Raw genomic sequence first — 22,692 nt, 5'->3', positions numbered from 1 at the left:
GCTCCAGCACCTCCGGCAAATGCACAAGTGATCAACTTTATTTCCGGAGGATCAGACATCTGTGGTACATCTTTCTCGGCGGCCAAAAGGCATGCAAAGGAGTCAAAAATGGATAATGGAGAAAGACCTATTAGAACATCAAGTGTCTCAGAAGGAAAGATGATAACGTTTTATGAGGATGATCGCTTTAACATTCAGGATCCTCATCATGATAGTTTAGTTATTACTCTCTTTATCTCTAACCATTTTGTCCGCAGGATCCTTATCGATGGAGGAAGCTCAGTGAACATTATCCAGCTTGATGTTCTGAAGAAAATGGGAATCCCCGAATTAGACATCACACCAAGATCCTCCGTGCTTGTAGGATTCAGTGGAGAAACGAAGAAAACTCTGGGGGACATCAAACTCCCAATCTACGTGGAAGGATTACATAATTATCAGAAATTTTGTGTTATTGACTGTTTGTCTTGTTGCAATGTTATCCTTGGCAGGCCTTGGATACATGATATGAAAGCAGTCCCATCCACCTACCATCAATGTGTGAAGCTCCCTAGCCCATGGGGAATAATCAAGATCGACAGTGATCAGCAGGAGGCTAAGGATTGTTATACCTCATCCATGAAGCCAACCTCGAAGCCAAGGGAGCAATAGCAATTACAGTATCCTCCGAGGAATGTCTTGGAGGCAAGGGAACAAGATGTGGACGAAATCCTCTTGGATCCTAGTGATCCTGAATCAAAAATCTATATCGGATCAGGGATCCTTGGCAAGAGGAAAGAAGACTTAATATCCTTCCTCAAAAGAAGAAAATCTACCTTTGCTTGGAAACATGAAGATATGACAGGTATATCTAAGGATATTATTACTCACAAACTTGGCATTGACAGGTCTATCAAACCAATCCATCAAAAAAGGAGGAAGTTTGCACCAGAAAGGAATGCCATTATCCAAGAAGAAGTAGAAAGACTACTGTTTTGGTCAAAAATCACACAAGGATAATGTAACCAAACTTTATGTAAACGGGGTATGATGCTTGGTTAGCTATGAAAGTAAAGGATCACTTCTGTGATAAAGATACAAAGACACAGTGATTTATACGAGGAAAAAGCCCTTGATCAATGTATGATCTCCGGCATAAAAAACCTCGGGTGATGGCAACTACCGATCACCAACTTCAATATAATAAAAATGTAGTTACAACTTCGGATGATAATGAGCTGAGTACAAGGATCACTGAGTGTCTAAGTGTTGAGAGTTGTGTCGTATGTTGTGTGTGTTCTTCCGAATGAGGAAGAGTAGTACTTATACATGTGTAGGTGACCTATTTTAGGTAAAATGACTAAATATCAGCTCATTACCCCTTTAGAAATAAAGATAATCTAGCCTAAATTGCTGCCCTTAGATCAAGCCATGTTTCCATATCCGGCACAACGTCTATCTCCAATTTAGCTCTTGCCATATTTGTGAAAACGCGTCCCTGGATCATGATGTGTAGAGCATATCCTGCTAGGTGTTCCTGCAAAACAATTTTGTAACAAGTGGAAGTGACCGTTAGTGTAAGGATCACCATATCGTCCCATGATCCTGATCCTGAAGTCTGGCTGAGGATCACTATCTGCCAAAGAAACAAGGATCACTGGTCAGGATCACGTATAAGGATCATTTATAGTAAAATCCAGCCCCAACAATTGCCCCCAAAATATAAGGAGTTAATTGTAAATAGATGAGTTATATTTTGTTATGAGCTTATCTCTAACGGGCGACTCCGGGTTATTAGCCGTTACATATGGACTAGCCGTTGTGATGTTTACGTCACTGATGTGACGATCCCTGCAAATCATCATTATAAATAGGAGATAGGGTTAGGATCATTTTGTATTTAAATTCGAAGTATCTCCCTTTATAACCATCATTGAAGACTCTTGATCAGGTATCATCTTCTTCTTTCTCTTCTTTGCTCTGTTCTTTCGTGCTTTTACTCTGTTTTTTGTTCAAAATATGCTGCTCCGTAATTCTCCGCACAAGAGTCCCAAGAAGGAGAGTCCCTTAAAGAGCCAGGGAATTATCAAGGATTCTCCCGTGGAGAGATGCTGCTTTACTGATGTCCACATAGACAAGATTCGCCATTGTTTCCCAGCGAATGTTGTTTTCAAACCCTTTGATCCTACTGCTTTGAGCGATCTTGTCTCAGATGTCTGGGTGGCTTTTCCTGCTACTCCCTTCCTCATTGGGTATTCATATCCTTTTCCGATGTTCACCCAATCTTTCTTTTCTCTTACCGGCATCTCATATATCCAAGCTATGCCGATGATCTGGAGGGTTCTATATACCTTCGAGAGGATCATCGAGCAAGAAGGAATTGATCTGGGGATGGCAGAGCTGGCCGAGCTCTATGATCTTACTACGTTTGGATCACATCGTTATCTGCTGAAACGGAAAGCTGGAGAGGATCACCCTATCTTCAAAGTTACCAAGAATGATACAAACTGGAAACGTCGGTTTTTCTTTGTTAAGAGGGATTCCATCCCGGATGGGAAGGATCTGCCCAAGGAATGGGCCACTCATGGTAGGATAGAGGATCCTCGAAGGATCACTATCAGTTCTGTCTCATATGATGAGGATCACTGATGTCTTTTCTTTTTTGCAGCTATCTCTGTTGCTCACTTAAAGTTGACCCCTGCTGCCAAAGAAAGAGTGTTAGCTTTCAAGAAGCTTGATCCTGAAGTTCGAAGCTTCCAGATTATTATCCAAGATTCTCAAGAGATATCCTCTGCGTCTGCCACAATGTCAAGTAAGTATCCTCATAAAAAATAAGTTTTATGTGAAAGTATTTAATTTAACAAGGGAACTTATCTTGTTTTTGAATTGTGTAGGTGCCGGAAAATCTGCCAGGTCTGTTAAATCTGCCTCCAAGTTTGGGATCAGTGATCTTGCCAATGTCACGTCCTCGAAGAAGAAGGCTCCTGCTGCCAGCCCTTCAGTCTCAGCCCCTAAAGCACCTGCCCGAGGCAAAGGGAAAAAGAGGAAGGCTTCAGATGACCTTCAGGGATTTCCTCTTCTCCGTCAGCAATTCCTTGACTATTTTGATGAGGTTAGGATCACTGCCCCTGTTAATTGTCTTCGACAAGTCCGAGGATCACATGTGTCTGATGTTGCTTTCCTGTTGTCTTCTTTAGAAATTCTCCGAAATGGAGACTTACGTCAATCAGGTTGAGGATCAGGATCGTCAAATTGCTGACCTTCAACAGATGTGTGGGCTGAAGGATCTTAAGATTGCCGATCTTGAGAAGGAGATCCGGGCAGTCAAAGATGAGGCTGTTAAAGCGTTGATCAAGTTTGATTATGAGAAGCATGACATTACCCAAGACGCTAAGGTCTCTGCCGCGGTAACCATGTACAAGATACAACTGCAGATGGCTACGGAGGCTCAGGATCCTTCCTTTGACAGGAGCACATGGGATGCTGAGGGTTGGAAGGCAAGGCTAGCAGAATTGGAAGATGATGATGATGCTGAGGACATCCCAATGTTGGAGGGAGGTGATGCTGACAAGGATCAGGGTGGAGAAGCTGGTGGTGATGGAGCAGCGAAGAAGTAAGCTGCATGATTGGGCGATGATGGATATTTCGAGACTAGGCCGGAGCCCAATTTTTTAGGATTGGTAGTAGTTTTTTGTGGTTGTTGATGCTTGAAACAATTATGGTCTGTAATCTCTGAACAATAGTTTCTTAGGGTTAAGGATCCTGGATCCTTTGAACAATAGGTAGGATTACACATGGTGGAGGGATCCTCTGTTTGGGGGATGAAGCCGTTGTGATCCTGCCGCCTTTTAACTTCCCTGCAATACTTTTGAACCTATTATCATGGACACCCTTTACCTACCCCAGCGGACGGGTCACGTATTGCTGGTAGATGCTTTGGGTAGGTAATTTTGACAACTTTTTGAAAGGGTTAAAGATCCTTTTGTTTAATAAATAAAATCTTAAACTTCTGTCGCTTATCTTGTGTTATTATCCTTTTTGATTTTCAATTGTTTTGACACATGTTTGAAAAGTTGAGCAAATTATGTTTAAGAAATTTAGGATATGATCCTGGATCAAATATCCTATAATCGAAAGTTTTCAAGATAGTTTATTTTAAGGATCATAGGTTCAGTTGTCAAGGTCTAAAGGTTATTCAAATGAATAACGAAATTAAAAGTAGTTAAGGATCATACCTGAGGATCCAAGTTAGGATCCTAACCTTTAATCAGGGTAACCATAAGTAAAAATCTTAATGAACAATAAGGATTAAGGATCCTTAATTGTTTAACTTCGAAAACCTGAAAAATGGAGTATAACTTGGGACTAAGCCAATATAAAAGATAAGTTAGTAACTAGGGACAAGCCCAAAGGATAACTGGGGACAAGCCCAAAGGGTAACTGGGGACAATCCCAAAAGATCACTGGGGACAAGCCCATAGGATAACTGAGAATGATCCCGGAAGATCACTGGGGACAAGCCCATAGGATAACTGGGGACAAGCCCAAAGGATCGTATGTAAACTGGAGTATGGCCCTTTCTGGCAACTATCCAAACTTAGTGACATGAAAATGTCAAAACCTTAGCTAACGTGAAAACGTTAGAAACCTTAGGAACGGATGTATGGTGCGTCCACCATTATACGTAGGATCCCAAGTATAGCCAGTACGATGAGGTCGCCAGCCCCGAAAATGGGTACTGATCCCAAAGACATGAACTATATCAGGATCATCGTGCGCTGCTGGCGGAAACTGGGGATAATCCCAAGGATAACTGGGGTTGTACCCAAGGATCTGTGGTGCTTTTGGAGATCTTTGACGATTTGCTGAAGATACCTGAACTATCATAACTCAAATGGTTTGTGAGTAGAGGATGAAGGATACATGATCCTTATCCTTAGGTAAAAAATAGGAAAATATAATAGTTTCTAGGATAAGCATATTACCAGAATGAGGATCGTCAATGGCACCGGGATCCTTCAAGGATACTCCAATGTAAGGATCACATGCATGGAGGATCATGTTCACATGAAATATTTCTTTAAGTGAACAGCATTCCATGCTCTTGGCAACAAGTTCCCTTCCATGGTTAGCAGCCTGTATGCTCCCTTTCCTGCTTCGGCTTCAATTAAGTAGGGACCTTCCCATTTTGGTGCTAGCTTCCCGTGAGCAGGATTAATAGTACTTTGAGATGCTTTTCTCAACACCATATCTCCAACTTGGAACTTCCTTATCCTGACATTCTTGTTGTAGGCACCAGCCATCCTTTGTTGGTAGCTTGCCATCCTTATCCTAGCTAGATCCCTGTTTTCCTCAATAGTATCCAAATCCTGAGCTAGGATCGTAGCATTTTCTTCAGGATCACGAGCACTTGTTCTAGCAGTTGGGATCACCATTTCTGTTGGGATCACTGCTTCTGCCCCAAATACTAAAGAGAAAGGTGTTTGACCAGTGGCGTTTTTGGGAGTTGTCCTATCAGCCCATAGGACATAAGGTAACTCTTCTGCCCATTTCCCTTTCTTGGATCCTAGCTTCTTCTTCAGATTGTTGGTGATGATTTTGTTGGATGATTCTGCTTGACCATTGGCTTGTGGGTGAACTGGTGTTGATGTGATCATCTTGATTCCCCAACTGTCACAAAAGTTAGTGGTTCTATTCCCAATGAATTGGGAGCCATTATCACATACAATTTCAGAGGGAATGCCAAATCTAGTTATAATGTTTCTTTTAATGAAGGATATGACTTCCTTTTCTCTGACTTGAGCGAAGGCTTCAGCTTCTATCCACTTGGAAAAATAGTCAGTCATGGCAAGCATAAATACTTTTCCACCAGGTGCTTTAGGGAGCTTGCCAACTATATCCATTCCCCATCTCATGAATGGCCAAGAGGATGGTATGGGGTGTAGTAATTCAGCTGGTTGGTGAAGGATATTGCTATGTCTTTGGCAAGGATCACATCTCTTAGCATACTCTACAGCATCCCTTTTCATGGTTGGCCAGTAGTATCCTGTTCTAAGGATCCTTGAGAATAATGCCCTGCCCCCAGTGTGGTTTCCACAATCTCCTTCGTGGAAGTCTCTCAACACTTCTTCAATTTCAGGATCTTCAATACATCTTAAATATGGTCCTGCAAGGGATCGTTTATATAGCACATTATTTAAGATTGCAAATTGAGATACCTTAATCCTGAAAGCTCTAGGATTTTCTCCCGTTGGAATCTCCCCATGTTGCAAGTATCTCATGATTGGTGAGATCCATGATCCTGAATAAGATTGGGCTTCTTCACTAGGGATCATTGCAGTATCCTCTTCTATTTCCATGGCCACCTGATTTTCAATAGCAGGAGCCAGGATATGGATGATAGGGATACTTATATCTTCTGGAATCTTCAAGGATGATCCTAGGTTGGCCAATGCATCAGCTTCCGTGTTATCCTCCCTTGGTACCTGTGTTAAGCTAAAAGAAACAAAAGAGAGTGCCAATTCTTTGACTATCTCTAAATATTTTGTTAGTTTTTCACCTTTAACAGCATAGGATCCGTTAAAGTGATTAGTGATCAATAATGAATCTACATATACTTTGAGATACTTTACCCCCATATCCTTAGCAATTTGTAAGCCAGCAATTAAGGCTTCATACTCAGCCTCATTGTTAGTTGCTTGGAATTCACAGGCTATGGAGTGGGGTATTATGTCCCCCTGTGGCGATTTTAGTAGGATCCCTAGCCCTGTGCCTTTGATATTTGGGGATCCGTCAGTGTGTAGTATCCAAGGATCCTTGGTCTCATCCAGCTGCTGAACCTCCAATTCTGCTTCTATTTGTAGATCACTACTGAAATCAGCCACAAAGTCAGCTAGTGCTTGAGATTTAATAGCTGTTCTTGGTTCGTATCTTATATCATGGGCACTAAGCTTTACTGCCCACTTAGCCATTCTCCCTGACATATCTGGTTTCCTGAGGACATTCTTAATTGGAAAATTAGTTTTAACAATAATAGTATGGGTTTCAAAATAATGCCTTAACTTAGTGGATGCCATGATTAATGCAAGGATAAGTTTTTCGAGGTGTGAGTACCTGGATTCGGCATCAAGTAAACTTTTACTTACATAGTAGATAGGATATTGTGTACCTACATGATCCTTGACAAGGACTGCACTTACAGCGGTTGAGGATACCGCCAGGTACAAGGATAACACATCTCCTTTTTCCGGTTTTGCTAGTGCTGGTGCTGAGGACATATATTCTTTGAGGGCTTGTAGAGCGTTCTCATGTTTCTCAGTCCATTCAAACTTCTTATTCTTCCTTAGGATATCGTAGAATTCTTTACATTTTTCTGAGGATTTCGATATGAACCTGTTCAAAGCTGCTATCCTGCCTGTTAGTCTTTGGACATCCTTGGCATTGGCAGGAGATTTGATATTTATTAATGCTTTGATTTGTTCCGGGCTTGCTTCAATGCCCCTCTGGGTTACCATGTATCCTAAGAACTTTCCTGCCTTAACACCAAAATGGCATTTTGAAGGATTAAGTTTCATGTTGTACTGATCAAGGATATCGAATGCTTCTTCTAAGTCCTTTAGGTGATCCTCAGCTTTTTTTGATTTGACCACCATATCATCTATGTACACCTCCATAGTTTTTCCAATTTGATCCTTGAACATCATATTTACCAGTCTTTGATATGTTGCACCTGCATTTCTTAGTCCAAAAGGCATGGCAATATAACAATATAAACCGGTTGGGGTCATAAAGGCTGTATCCTCTTGGTCAGATGGTTCCATCTGGATTTGTTGGAACCCAGATGATGCATCCATAAAGGTCAACAGTTCATGCCCCGCTGTTGCATCCACCATGGAGTCAATGTGGGGTAATGGGAAAGGATCCTTGGGACATGCCTTATTCAAATCAGTGAAATCGACACATACCCTCCACTTTCCGTTTTTCTTTTGGACAACAACCACATTGGCTAACCATTTTGGATACTTTACCTCTCTGATCATACCTGCTCGAAGTAGCCTTTCTACTTCTTCTTGGATAATGGCATTCCTTTCTGGTGCAAACTTCCTCCTTTTTTGATGGATTGGCTTGATAGACCTGTCAATGCCAAGTTTGTGAGTAATAATATTCTTAGATATACCTGTCATATCTTCATGCTTCCAAGCAAAGGTAGATTTTCTTCTTTTGAGGAAGGATATCATATCTTCTTTCATTTTGCTAAGGATCCCTGATCCGATATAGATTTTTGATTCAGGATCACTAGGATCCAAGAGGATTTCATCTACATCTTGTTCCCTCGCCTCCAAGACGTTCCTCGGAGGATACTGTAATTGCTATTGCTCCCTTGGCTTCGAGGTTGGCTTCATGGATGAGGTATAGCAATCCTTAGCCTCTTGCTGGTCACTGTCGATCTTGATTATCCCCCATGGGCTGGGGAGCTTCACACATTGATGGTAGGTAGATGGAACTGCTTTCATGTCATGTATCCAAGGCCTGCCAAGGATAACGTTGCAACAAGATAAACAGTCAATAACACAAAATTTTTGGTAATTATGTAATCCTTCCACGTAGATTGGGAGTTTGATGTCCCCCAGAGTTTTCTTCGTTTCTCCACTGAATCCTACAAGCACGGAGGATCTTGGTGTGATGTCTGATTCTGGGATTCCCATCTTCTTCAAGACATCAAGCTGGATAATGTTCACTGAGCTCCCTCCGTCAATAAGGATCCTGCGGACAAAATGGTTAGAGATAAAGAGAGTGATAACTAAACTATCATGGTGAGGATTCTGAACATTAACGCGATCATCCTCATCAAATGTTATCATCTTCCCTTCTGAGACGCTTGAGGTTCTAATAGGCCTTTCTCCATTATCCATTTTTGATTCTTTTGCATATCTTTTGGCCGCTGAGAAGGATGTACCACAGATGTCTGATCCTCCGGATATAAAGTTGATCACTTGTGCATTTGCCGGAGGTGCTGGGGCTTTTTCGGGGATCCTTTCAGGATCCTGGGTCCTTTGCTTTTTTCTCCCCAGTAATTCTTTTAGATGCCCCTTGCTTAACAGGTATCCAATTTCCTTTCTTAAGGCTATGCAATCTTCAGTCAGATGGCCGAAATCCTCATGGTATGCACACCATTTGGACTTGTCTCTAGTCCCGGATGGTTTATCATTCTTCCTGGGCCACCTAGCCTTTTCACCTAGATTCTGCATTGCAAGGATTAGTTCATGATTATCAACGGAAAAACAATATTCTGAGATTGGAGGATATTCTTCATCATCCTCTTCTTGGTCGACAGCATGCACATTCTTGTTCTCGTTTCTATGGTAGGATTTGAACTTGTTGTTTTTGAAGGAGGATCCTTGCTTATCTTGTTTTGAGGATCCTACTTGTCTCTCCTGGATCCTCTTGTCATCCTCTAGCCGGATAAACCTGAGTGCTCGAGTTCTTACTTCATCTAAATTCCTGCAAGGTGTCATACAAGATCATCATAGAATAATGAATCCTTAAGAAGTCCCATTTTGAAGGCTTCAACAGCCGTAGCCATATCCAAGTTGGGAATATCCAAGGATTCTTTACTAAATTTAGTTATATAATCCCTTAATGATTCATTATTATTTTGAGTTATCCTGTACAAATCACTAGTTAATTTTTCAAATTTTCTACTACAAGAGAATTGGTTATTGAATAAATTAACTAAATTAGCAAATGAAGTAATAGAGTAAGGGGGAAGACTTAGCAGCCACTTAAGAGCTGATCCAGTTAGAGTGGATCCAAATCCTTTACATAGGCATGCTTCCTTCAACTTTTCTGGGATATGATTGATTTCCATCCTTTCCCTGTATTGTGCTATATGCTCCTCTGGATCCGTTGTGCCATCATACAGCTTCATGGTAGGGATATGGAACCTTTTGGGCACCTCTGCATCACAAATTGGTGGTGCAAAGCGAGATACCTTGTGGCTTCCATCTGCAATCTCTGGGATAGGCTTGACTACCCCTGGAACACTTGAGATCATGTCCTTTAGTTTCTGTAATTCCCTGGCCATAGCGTGATTGGTACCTGTATCCTGCATGAATCCATGGTTAGTGGTAGGATAATTATTTAAAGTGTTACCTCCCATTGGGTTCAAGTTAGGGAATCCATATTGCTGGGATTCTGGAACAACAGAGGGACCAGTGGAAGCAATGGTCTGCATTGGAATGAAGTCCCCTTGATGGACATCTAGATTCCCTGTTTGCAAACTTTTTAGGGATCCTGGCATCGGGAAGGATCCTGGTGTCTGAGTAGATCCTGGAACAAAGGAGGATCCTTGAACCTGGGATGATCCTGGAACAAAGGAGGATCCTTGAACCTGGGATAAGCCCGGAACGAAGCAGGATCCTTGAAATTGCTGTGCACCCGGATATACTCCTGAATTCATAAAGGATCCCATATACTGAGGATAGGATCCTGCTGGCTGAAAATACGAGCCCGATGTCTGAGTCATTGCTGCTGACTTGAGATGTAATCCTCTCGTCTCCCCTGTGATCTGTACGTCTGGGATCCCTGATGGCTGAGAGGTGACCATTGGAGTCTCAAAACTCAAGGATTTTGGCATCAGTGGGGAATGATCTTCTGCCGCTTTCTTTTGTCTTTTGAGATCTCCAATCTCCCTGAGGATCCTGTCATTAGTTTCATCCTGCCGCTGCATACGATCCTTCATCTGCAAAATTAAAGCAAACACATCACTAGTACTGGGAATAGAAGAATTCGTAGCAGAAGAAGATGGAGGTTTAGAGAAAGAAGGGGTTGGTCTCTTCTCAGCATTTCTCTGGGATCCTGCCGGTGGAGGAGGTAGAGTGGTTTGTGCTGAGGTGACTGCAGACATCGCCGTGGAGGTGTTCTTCAATGATGAAGCCATGTAACTCTTTGAAATGATTTCGAACAAAAGATTTTCTTTATAAATGAAGCACCAATTGCCCCACGGTGGGCGCCAAACTGTTTTGGTCAAAAATCACACAAGGATAATGTAACCAAACTTTATGTAAACGGGGTATGATGCTTGGTTAGCTATGAAAGTAAAGGATCACTTCTGTGATAAAGATACAAAGACACAGTGATTTATACGAGGAAAAAGCCCTTGATCAATGTATGATCTCCGGCATAAAAAACCTCGGGTGATGGCAACTACCGATCACCAACTTCAATATAATAAAAATGTAGTTACAACTTCGGATGATAATGAGCTGAGTACAAGGATCACTGAGTGTCTAAGTGTTGAGAGTTGTGTCGTATGTTGTGTGTGTTCTTCCGAATGAGGAAGAGTAGTACTTATACATGTGTAGGTGACCTATTTTAGGTAAAATGACTAAATATCAGCTCATTACCCCTTTAGAAATAAAGATAATCTAGCCTAAATTGCTGCCCTTAGATCAAGCCATGTTTCCATATCCGGCACAACGTCTATCTCCAATTTAGCTCTTGCCATATTTGTGAAAACGCGTCCCTGGATCATGATGTGTAGAGCATATCCTGCTAGGTGTTCCTGCAAAACAATTTTGTAACAAGTGGAAGTGACCGTTAGTGTAAGGATCACCATATCGTCCCATGATCCTGATCCTGAAGTCTGGCTGAGGATCACTATCTGCCAAAGAAACAAGGATCACTGGTCAGGATCACGTATAAGGATCATTTATAGTAAAATCCAGCCCCAACAACTACTTCGAGCAGGTATTGTTTTGGTCCAAAATCACACAAGGATAATGTAACCAAACTTTATGTAAACGGGGTATGATGCTTGGTTATTTATAAAAGTAAAGGATCACTTTTATGAGAAATATGCAAAGACACAATGATTTATACGAGGAAAAAGCCCTTGATCAATATATGATCTCCGGCATAAAAAACCTCGGGTGATGGCAACTACCGATCACCAAACTTCAATATAAGAACAAAATGGTTACAACTTCGGATGATAATGAGCTGAGTACAAGGATCACTATTGTTTCGAGTGTCTAAGTGTGTGAGAGTTGCGTTGTATGTCGTGTGTCTTCTTCCAAATGATGGAGAGTGGTATTTATACAAGTGTAGGTGACCTATTTTAGGTAAAAGGACTAATTATCAGCTCATTACCCCTTTAGAAATAAAAGACAATCTAGCCTAAATTGCCGCCCATAAATCAAGCCATGTTTCCATATCCTGTGCAACGTCTATCTCCGATTAAGCTCTTCCCATAATTGTGAAGACGCGTCCCTTGATCATGATGCTTAGAGCGTATCCTGCTAGATATTCCTGCAAAAATAACATTGCGTTAAGCGAAGATGATCGTTAGTATGAGGATCCTATAATGTCCCATGATCCTGATCCTGAAGTCCGGCTGAGGATCACTGTCTGCCAAAGAAACAAGGATCACTGGTTAGGATCACGTGTAAGGATCACCTATAATAAAAATCCAGCCCTAACAATTGCCCCCAAAATATAAGGAGTTGATTGTAAATTAACGAGTTGTATTTTGTTTTGATCTTATCTCCAACGGGCAACTCCGAATAACTAGCCGTTAATATCGAACTAGCCGTTGCGATCATTACGTCATAGATGTGACAATCCCTGCAGATCATGATTATAAATAGGAGATAGGGTGAGGATCAGTTTGTATTTAAATTCAAGATATACTCCCTTTATATTCTCCACCGAAGATTGATCAGGTATTCTCCTCTTCTCTCTTTCCTTTCTATATTCTCTTTGCTCTGTTTTTTGCTCCGTCTCTGTTTCTGTTCCGTCACAAACATGTTGCTCCGGAATTCTCCACACAAGGATTCCAAGAAGGATAGTCCCCTAAAAGGCCAGGGGATTATCAAGGATTCCCCTACGGAGCGATGTTGCTTTACTGACGTTCACGTAGACAGAATTCGTCATTGTTTTCCGGCGAATACTGTTTTCAAATCCTTCGTTCCTACAGCTTTAAGTGACTTTGTTTCAGATGTTTGGGTGGCTTTTCCTGCTACCCCGTTCACCATAGGGTTTTCATATCCTTTTCCAGACTTTACCCAGTCTTTCTTTTCCTTAACCGGCATTTCTTACATCCAAGCTATGCCGATGATCTGGAGGGTTCTGTATACCTTCGAGAGGATCATCGAGCAGGAAGGGATTGATCTGGGGATGGCGGAGTTGGCTAATCTTTATGATCTCACCACATTTGGTTCTCACCGGTATTTGTTGAAACGGAAAGCCGGGGAGGATCATCCTGTCTTCAAGGTCACTAAGAACGATACAAACTGGAAGCGTCGCTTTTTCTTTGTTAGGAGGGATTCCATCCCAGATGGGAAGGATCTGCCCAAGGAATGGGCCACTCATGGTAGGATAGAGGATCCTCGAAGGATCACTATCAGCCCTGTCTCATATAATGAGGATCACTAATATCTCTTTTTATCTCTTGTGCAGCTATATCCATTGCTCATCTGAAATTAAGCCCTGCTGCAAAAGAGAGAGTCCTAGCTTTTAAAAAGCTTAATCCTGAAGTCAGAAGTTTCCAAGTCACCGTCCAAGATTCTCAAGAAGTATCCTCTGCATCTGCCACTATGTCAAGTAAGTATCCTTATAGAAAATAAATTATATGTAGGATTGTTTGATTAATAAAGCAACTTATCTTGTTTTTTGATTGTGTAGGTGCTGGAAAGTCTGCCAGGTCTGTCAAATCTGCTTCTAAATTTGGGATAGATGATCTCACCAACGTCAAGTCTTCGAGGAAGAAGGCTCCTGCTGCCAGTCCTTCAGTTTCAGCCCCCAAGGCACCTATCCGGGGCAAGGGAAAAAAGAGGAAAACCTCTGAAGATCTCCAAGGATTTCCCCTCCTCCGTCAGCAATTCCTTGACTACGTGAATGAGGTAAGGATCACTGCCCATGTTGGTTATCCGTTTCGAATATCCTGTTTGTGTATCCTGTTTCTTTGAGGATCATCCGGTCCTGAACTTACCTTATTTCCCTCTTTGCAGAAACTTGCCGAGATCGAGACCTATCTTGGCCATGTTGAGGATCAAGAGAGCCAGATTGCCGACCTTCAACAAATGGGCGTGCTTAAGGATCTCAAGATAGCAGATCTTGAGAAGGAACTCCGGGCCACGAAGGATGAGGCTGCTCAGAGGTTGATCGATATGGATAACGAGAAGCAGGAGATCACCCAAGATGCCAAGGTCTCCGCGGCAATTGCTATGTACAAGATACAACTTCAGATGGCTGAGGAGGCTCAGGATCCTACCTTTGACAAAAGCTCGTGGGACGTTGAAGGTTGGAAGGCAAGGCTGGCGGACCTGGAGGACGAGGATGAAGCTGAGGATATTCCCATGCTGGAAGGCGGTGATGCTGAAAAGGATCAGGGTGGAGAGGCTGGTGGTGATGGAGCAGCGAAGGAGTAGGCTGCATGATTGGGCGATGATGGATATTGTTGACTAGGCCGGAGCCCAATTTTTTTAGGTTTAGTAATGGTTTTTTGTGGTTGTTGATGGTTTGTGAACAATTATGGTCTGTAATCTTCGAACAATAGTTTTTAGGGTTAAGGATCCTGGATCCTTTGAACAGTAGGTAGGATTGCAAAAGGTGGAGGGATCCTCTGTTTGGGGGATGAAGCCTTTGTGATCCTGCCGCTTTTAATTTCCTGCACAATGCTAAGACCGCATAGACAATGGACACCCTTTGCCAACCCATGTGGACGGGCCACGTTTTGCTGGTAGAAACGTGGGTTGGCAATTTTGACAACTTTTTGCAAGGGTTAAAGATCCTTTTGCTAATAATATAACCTTAATCTTTCTGGCTTATCCTGCGTTGTTATCCTTTGTTTATCTTTTTGGTTTCCAATTGTTTTAGAAATATATTTGTAACAATAATTAAGCAGACCATGTTCGAGAAATATAGGATATGATCCTGGATCAAATATCCTATAATCGAAAATTTTCAAGGTAGTTTATTTTAAGGATTATAGGTTCAGTTGTCAAGATCTAAAGGTTTTTCAAATGAATAATGAAATTAAAAATAGTTAAGGATCATACCTGAGGATCCAAGTTAGGATCCTATCCTTTAATCGGGATAACCACAAGTAAAACTTTAATGGATGATAAGGATTAAGGATCCTTATTTGTTTAACTTCGAGAACCTGAAAAATGGAACATATCTTGGGACTAAGCCAATGTAAGAGATAAATTAGTAGCTGGGGACATGCCCAAAGGATAACTGAGGATGATCCCGGAGGATCACTGGGGACAAGCCCAAAGGATAACTGGGGACAAGCCCAAAGGATCGTATGTAAACTGGAGTATGGCCCTTTCTGGCGACTATCCAAACTTAGTGACATGAAAATGTCAAAACCTTAGCTAACGTGAAAACGTTAGAAACCTTAGGAACGGATGTATGGTACGTCTACCATTATACGTAGGATCCTAAATATAGCCAGTACGATGAGGTTGTCAGCCCCGGAAGTGGGTACTGGTCCCAAAGACGTGAACTATATCAGGATCATCGTGCGCTGCTGGCGGAAACTGGGGATAATCCCAAGGATAACTGGGGTTGGACCCAAGGATCTGCGGTGCTTTTGAAGATCTTTGACGATATGCTGAAGATACCTGAACTATCATAACTCAAATGTTTCGTGAGTAGAGGATGAAGGATACATGATCCTTATCCTTAGGTAAAAAGTAAGAAAATACAATAGTTTCTAGGATAAGCATATTACCAGAGTAAGGATCACTGATATCACCGGGATCCTTTAAGGATACTTCAATGTAAGGATCACGTGCATGGAGGATCATGTTCACATGAAATATTTCTTTAAGTGAACAGCATTCCAGGCTCTTGGCAACATGTTTCCTTCCATGGTTAGCAACCTGTATGCCCCCTTTCCTGCTTCAGCTTCAATCAAGTAGGGACCTTCCCATTTTGGTGCTAACTTCCTGTTTTGGTCAAAAATCACACAAGGATAATGTAACCAAACTTTATGTAAACGGGGTATGATGCTTGGTTAATAATGAAAGTAAAGGATCACTTCTATGATAAAGGATGCAAAGACACAATGATTTGTACGAGGAAAAAGCCCTTGATCAATGTATGATCTCCGGCATAAAAAACCTCGGGTGATGGCAACTACCGATCACCAACTTCAATATAATAAAAATGTAGTTACAACTTCGGATAGTAATGAGCTGAGTACAAGGATCACCGAGTGTCTAAGTGTTTGAGAGTTGTGTCGTATGTCGTGTGTGTTCTTCCGAATGAGGAAGAGTGGCATTTATACATGTGTGGGTGACCTATTTTAGGTAAAATGACTAGATATCAGCTCATTACCCCTTTAGAAATAAAGATAATCTAGCCTAAATTGCTGCCCATGAATCAAGCCATGTTTCCATATCCTGTGCAACGTCTATCTCCGATTTAGCTCTTGCCATATTTGTGAAGACGCATCCCTGGATCATGGTCTTTAGAGCATATCCTGCTAGATGTTCCTGCAAAACAATATTGTATTAAGCGGAAGTGGCCGTTAGTATGAGGATCACCATAATGTCCCATGATCCTGATCCTGAAGTTCTGCTGAGGATCACTGTCTGCCAAAGAAACAAGGATCACTGGTTAGGATCATGTGTAAGGATCACCTATAAAAATCCAGCCCTAACAATTGCCCCCAAAATATAAGGAGTTAATTGTAAATAGACGAGTTATATTTTGTTTCGATCTTATCTCTAACGGGCGATCCCGAATAACTAGCCGTTACACATGGACTAGCCGTTGTGATCATTACGTCATAGGTGTGACAATCCCTGCAAATCATCATTATAAATAGGAGATAGGGTTAGGATCATTTTGCATTTAAATTCGAGATATCTTCCCTTTATAACCGCTACCGAAGACTGATCAGGTATCCTCTGCTTCTCTCTTTCCCTTCTTCCTTCTTTTTGCTCTGTTTTTTCTACTCCGTCTCTGTTTCTGTTCCGTCACAAACATGTTGCTCCGGAATTCTCCACACAAGGATTCCAAGAAGGATAGTCCCCTGAAAAGCCAAGGGATCATTAAGGATTCTCCTACGGAGAGATGTTGCTTTACCGATGCTCATGTAGATAGGATTCGACATTGCTTTCCGGCGGATGCCGTTTTCAAATCCTTCACACCCACTGCCTTGAGTGATTTTACTTCAGATACCTGGGTGATCTTTCCTGCAACTCCATTTATCATAGGATATTCGTATCCTTTTCCGGCCTTCACCCAATCTTTCTTTTCTCTGACCGGCATATCTTATATCCAAGCCATGCCGATGATCTGGAGGGTCTTGTATACCTTCGAGAGGATCATCGAGCAGAAGGGGATTGATTTAGGGATGGCAGAGCTGGCCGCACTTTATGATCTTACCACGTTTGGCTCTCATCGATATTTGTTGAAACGGAAGGCCGGGGAGGATCATCCTGTTTTGAAAGTTACCAAAAATGACACAAATTGGAAGCGCCGTTTCTTCTTCGTGAGAAGGGATTCCCTCCCTAATGGGAATGATCTGCCCAAGGAGTGGGTTACTCATGGTAGGGTAGAGGATCCTCAAAGGATCACTATCAGTCTTGTCTCATTTGATGAAGATCACTAATATCTCTTTTTATTTCTTGTGCAGCTATATCCATTACTCATCTAAAGTTAAGCCCCGCTGCAAAAGAGAGAGTCCTAGCTTTTAAAAAGCTTGATCCTGAAGTTAGAAGCTTCAAAGTCACTGTTGGGGCTGGATTTTACTATAAATGATCCTTATACGTGATCCTGACCAGTGATCCTTGTTTCTTTGGCAGATAGTGATCCTCAGCCAGACTTCAGGATCAGGATCATGGGACGATATGGTGATCCTTACACTAACGGTCACTTCCACTTGTTACAAAATTGTTTTGCAGGAACACCTAGCAGGATATGCCCTACACATCATGATCCAGGGACGCGTTTTCACAAATATGGCAAGAGCTAAATTGGAGATAGACGTTGTACCGGATATGGAAACTTAGCTTGATTAATGGGCAGCAATTTAGGCTAGATTATCTTTATTTCTAAAGGGGTAATGAGCTGATTAGTGGTCTATCTACCTAAAATAAGTTACCTACACATGTATAAATACCCATCTTCCTCATTCGGAAGAACACACACAACATATACGGCAACTCTCTCACACTCAGACAATAGTGATCCTTGTACTCAGCTCATTATCATCCAAAGTTGTAACTACATTTTTATTATATTGAAGTTGGTGATCGGTAGTTGCCATCACCCGAGGTTTTTTATGCCGGAGATCATACATTGATCAAGGGCTTTTTCCTCGTATAAATCATCGTGTCTTTGTATCTTTATCACAGAAGTGATCCTTTACTTTCATAGCTAACCAAGCATCATACCCCGTTTACATAAAGTTTGGTTACATTATCCTTGTGTGATTTTTGACCAAAACAGTTTGGCGCCATCCGTGGGACAATTGGTGCTTCATTCATAAGAAAATCTTTTGTCCGAAATCATTTCAAAGAGTTACATGGCTTCATCATTGAAGAACACGTCCACGGCGATGTCTGCAGTCACCTCATCACAGATCACCTTGCCTCCTCCACCGGCAGGATCTCAGAAAAATACTGAGAAGAGATCAACCCCTCTTTCTCTAAACCTCCATCTTCTTCTGCTATGAATTCTTCTATTCCCAGTACTAGTGATGTATTTGCTTTAATTTTGCAGATGAAGGATCGTATGCAGCGGCAAGATGAAACTAATGAAAGGATCCTCAGGGAGATTGGAGATCTCAAAAGACAAAAGAAAGCGGCAGAGGATCATTCCCCACTGATGCCAAATCCTTGAGCTTTGAGACTCCAATGATCACTTCCTCAGCCATCAGGGATCCCAGACGTACAGATCACAGGGGAGTCGAGAGGATCACATCTCAACTCGGCAGCAATGACTCAGACATCGGGCTCGTATTTTCAGCCAATAGGATCCTATCCTCAGTACATGGGATCCTTCATGAATCCGGGAGCCTATCCGGGGGCACAGCAGTTTCAAGGATCCTACTTTATTCCAGGATCATTCCAGGGCCAAGGATCCTCCTTTGTTCCAGGATCATCCCAGGTTCAAGGATCCTCCTTCGTTCCAGGATCATCCCAGATACCAGGATCCTTACAGATGCCAGGATCCCTAAAAAGTTTGCAAACAGGGAGTCTAGATGTCCATCAAGGGGACTTCATTCCAATGCAAACCATTGCTTCCACTGGTCCCTCCGTTGTTCCAGAATCCCAGCAATGTGGATTCCCTAACCTGAACCCAATGGGAGGTAACACTTTAAATAATTATCCTACTACTAACCTTGGATTTATGCAGGATACAGGTACCAATCATGTTATGGCCAGGGAATTACAGAAACTAAAGGACATGATCTCAAGTGTTCCAGGGGTAGTCAAGCCTATCCCAGAGATTGCAGATGGAAGCCACAAGGTATCTCGCTTTGCACCACCAATTTGTGATGCAGAGGTGCCCAAAAGGTTCCATATCCCTACCATGAAGCTGTATGATGGCACAACGGATCCAGAGGAGCATATAGCACAATACAGGGAAAGGATGGAAATCAATCCTATCCCAGAAAAGTTGAAGGAAGCATGCCTATGTAAAGGATTTGGATCCACTCTAACTGGATCAGCTCTTAAGTGGCTGCTAAGTCTTCCCCCTTACTCTATTACTTCATTTGCTAATTTAGTTAATTTATTCAATAACCAATTCTCTTGTAGTAGAAAATTTGAAAAATTAACTAGTGATTTGTACAGGATAACTCAAAATAATAATGAATCATTAAGGGATTATATAACTAAATTTAGTAAAGAATCCTTGGATATTCCCAACTTGGATATGGCTACGGCTGTTGAAGCCTTCAAAATGGGACTTCTTAAGGATTCATTATTCTATGATGATCTTGTTATGACACCTTGCAGGAATTTAGATGAAGTAAGAACTCGAGCACTCAGGTTTATCCGACTAGAGGATGACAAGAGGATCCAGGAGAGACAAGTAGGATCCTCAAAACAAGATAAGCAAGGATCCTCCTTCAAAAACAACAAGTTCAAATCCTACCATAGAAACGAGAACAAGAATGTGCATGCTGTCGACCAAGAAGAGGATGATGAAGAATATCCTCCAATCTCAGAATATTGTTTTTCCGTTGATAATCATGAACTGATCCTTGCAATGCAGAATCTAGGTGAAAAAGCTAGGTGGCCCAGGAAGAATGATAAACCGTCCGGGACTAAAGACAAGTCCAAATGGTGTGCATACCATGAGGATTTCGGGCATCTAACTGAAGATTGCATAGCCTTAAGAAAAGAAATTGGATACCTGCTAAGCAAGGGGCATCTAAAAGAATTGTTGGGAAGAAAAAAGCAAAGAACCCAGGATCCTGAAAGGATCCCTGAAAAGGCTCCAGCACCTCCGGCAAACGCACAAGTGATTAACTTCATATCCGGAGGATCAGACATTTGTGGAACATCCTTCTCAGCGGCCAAAAGACATGCAAAAGAATCAAAAATGGATAATGGAGAAAGGCCTATTAGAACATCAAGTGTTTCAGAAGGGAAAACGATAACCTTTGATGAGGATGATCGCATTAACATCCAGGATCCTCATCATGATAGTTTAGTTATTACTCTCTTTATTTCTAACCATTTTGTCCGCAGGATCCTTATCGATGGAGGGAGCTCAGTGAACATAATCCAGCTTGATGTCTTGAAGAAGATGGGAATCCCAGAATCAGACATCACACCAAGATCCTCCGTGCTTGTAGGATTCAGTGGAGAAACGAAGAAAACTCTGGGGGACATCAAACTCCCAATCTATGTGGAAGGATTACATAATTATCAGAAATTTTGTGTTATTGACTGTTTATCTTGCTGCAATGTTATCCTTGGCAGGCCTTGGATACATGATATGAAAGCAGTCCCATCCACCTACCATCAATGTGTGAAGCTCCCTAGCCCATGGGGGATAATCAAGATCGAAAGTGATCAGCAAGAAGCTAAAGATTGTTATACATCATCCATGAAGCCAACATCGAAACCAAGGGAGCAATAGCAATTACAGTATCCTCCAAGGAACGTCTTGGAGGCAAGGGAGCAGGATGTGGATGAAATCCTTCTGGATCCTAGTGATCCTGAGTCAAAGATCTATATCGGATCAGGGATCCTTGGCAAGATGAAAGAAGACATGATATCCTTCCTCAAAAGAAGAAAATCTACCTTTGCTTGGAAACATGAAGATATGACAGGTATATCTAAGGATATTATTACTCACAAACTTGGCATTGACAGGTCTATCAAGCCAATCCATCAAAAAAGGAGGAAGTTTGCACCAGAAAGGAATGCCATTATCCAAGAAGAAGTAGAGAGGCTACTTCGAGCAGGTATGATCAGAGAGGTAAAGTATCCAAAATGGTTAGCCAATGTGGTTGTTGTCCAAAAGAAAAACGGAAAGTGGAGGGTATGTGTCGATTTCACTGATTTGAATAAGGCATGTCCCAAGGATCCTTTCCCATTACCCCACATTGACTCTATGGTGGATGCAACAGCGGGGCATGAACTCTTAACCTTTATGGATGCATCATCTGGATTCCAACAAATCCAGATGGAACCATCTGACCAAGAGGATACAGCCTTTATGACCCCAACCGGTTTATATTGTTATATTGCCATGCCTTTTGGACTAAGAAATGCAGGTGCAACATATCAAAGGCTGGTAAATATGATGTTCAAGGATCAAATTGGAAAAACTATGGAGGTGTACATAGATGATATGGTGGTCAAGTTAAAGAAAGCTGAGGATCACCTAAGGGACTTGGAAGAAGCATTCGATATCCTTGATAGTTACAACATGAAACTTAATCCTTCAAAATGCCATTTTGGTGTTAAGGCAGGAAAGTTCTTAGGATACATGGTAACCCAGAGGGGCATCGAAGCAAGCCCGGAACAAATCAAAGCATTAATAAATATCAAATCTCCTGCCAATGCCAAGGATGTTCAAAGACTCACAGGCAGGATAGCAGCTTTGAACAGGTTCATATCGAAATCCTCAGAGAAATGCAGAGAATTTTACGATATCCTAAGGAAGAATAAGAAGTTCGAATGGACTGAGAAGCATGAGAATGCTTTACAAGCCCTAAAAGAATATATGTCCTCTGCACCAGCATTAGCAAAACCGGAGAAAGGAGATGTGTTATCCTTATACCTAGCGGTATCCTCAACCGCTGTAAGTGCAGTCCTCGTCAAGGATCATGAAAGTACACAATATCCTATCTACTATGTAAGTAAAAGTTTGCTTGATGCCGAATCCAGGTACTCACACCTCGAAAAACTTATTCTTGCATTGATCATGGCATCCACTAAGTTAAGGCATTATTTTGAAACCCATACTATTATTGTTAAAACTAATTTTCCAATTAAGAATGTCCTCAGGAAACCAGATATGTCAGGGAGAATGGCTAAGTGGGCAGTAAAGCTTAGTGCCCATGATATAAGATACGAACCAAGAACAGCTATTAAATCTCAAGCACTAGCTGACTTTGTGGCTGATTTCAGTAGTGATCTACAAATAGAAGCAGAATTGGAGGTTCAGCAGCTGGATGAGACCAAGGATCCTTGGATACTACACACTGACGGATCCTCAAATATCAAAGGC

The sequence above is a fragment of the Helianthus annuus genome, chromosome 9, assembly GCF_002127325.2.
Source record: "Helianthus annuus cultivar XRQ/B chromosome 9, HanXRQr2.0-SUNRISE, whole genome shotgun sequence".
Taxonomy (NCBI): Eukaryota; Viridiplantae; Streptophyta; class Magnoliopsida; order Asterales; family Asteraceae; genus Helianthus; species Helianthus annuus.
The sequence above is the reverse complement of the archived record's forward strand: the minus strand, read 5'-3'. Positions refer to the sequence as shown.